We start from the raw sequence: 1,443 nt of genomic DNA on the forward strand, positions 1-1,443 counted from the left end.
CCTTGCCACGTGGCGGCGGGCGACTGGTGCGGGCGCGGCGGCGGTTTCGTCCGGCGGCGGAGAGGGGAAAGGGTTAGGGTTCCGTCTGCGCGAAAAATCCGGGGATCACTTATTTATAGGTAGAGACAGCTAGGAGACTCCAAATGGAGTGTAGTTTTCGCCCACACGATCGTGATCGAACGACCGAGAGCATGGAGGTGACTTAGATGGGTTATTGGGCTGTTTTGGAGGGGTGTTGGGCTGCAACACACAAAAGGCCTTTGCGGTTACCCGGTTAACCGTTGGAGCATCAAACGACCTCCAAATGGAACGGAACTTGACAGGCGGTCTACCGGTGGTGTACCAAGGCCACTTGGCAAGACTCGGTCCATTCCGAGAACGTATAACACCTGCTCACGAAAAGAGACAAGAGGGGTGCGCCGGTGCATGTGGGAGTGTCGGATTGCAAAACGGACAACGGGGAAAATGCTCGGACGCATGAGACGAACACGTATGCAAATGAGATGCACATGATGACATCATATGCAATGCATGACATGAACAAAAGCAAAACGAAAGGCAAAACCCAACCACGAAGGGAATATCATAACACATAGCCGAAAATGGCAAGAGTTGGAGTTACAAATACGGAAAGTTGCATCCGAGGTGTTACAACCACCTCCTGAGCATCATCAGCACCACCCGCCGGGTTATTGCCATGGGGCGGATCACGGTTCCGCGCATTGCTTGACACTGCCGGTTCATCTATGCGCCTGCTGTAACTCCGGCTTGGACGGGGAGTGGAATGAATCTGATCGCGACTATATGAATAAGCCTCCTGTTGAACCAAGGCTATCTGAAGAAGCTCCTTAACCCGACGCGTCTCAACCGCCGCCGGAGAATCGCCTTCGATCGGGATAGCTGCCAGCCATGAAGCGGCAGCGACAATGTTCTCCATCGGGTTAGAATAATGACCCGGTGGCGTGGGGACATGCGGTGCTACAATGTTGTTCTGACGAGGCGGATCCACCAAACGTGGCTGAACCGGCGCTCCTGCTCGAGGTGCCTCCGCCCGGTTTACCACCGGCGGATTACTGGTCCCTGCTCCTGGGGTGTTAAAGAGATTTCTAGCGTCATAAACCGGCGGCAGGCGAGATCGGTGCCTCCTCTTCAGGACTTCGTTCGACGCACTCTGATCCAGCATAATCCGGTAAGCTTGTGCATCCAAAGCGGCCCGCTCCGTAGCTATCCTGGTATCCTCAGCTGCTAAGTCAGCTTTGGCCTGGGTGATCTGACCTTTCACTTTCGCGATTTCCGCATTGTGTGCATCCTGATCCGCCGGGTTAACCTCCGCCATCAGCGTCGCCAACGCGTCAAACAAATCAGATAGAATCTGAGCTGGCGGTCAAGATGATGAGCAAGCTCAGGATGAAGGGCGGCGGCTTGTATCCGAGCTTCATCGGA

This window comes from Triticum aestivum, chromosome 4D (assembly GCF_018294505.1).
Source record: "Triticum aestivum cultivar Chinese Spring chromosome 4D, IWGSC CS RefSeq v2.1, whole genome shotgun sequence".
In the NCBI taxonomy this organism is placed as follows: Eukaryota; Viridiplantae; Streptophyta; class Magnoliopsida; order Poales; family Poaceae; genus Triticum; species Triticum aestivum.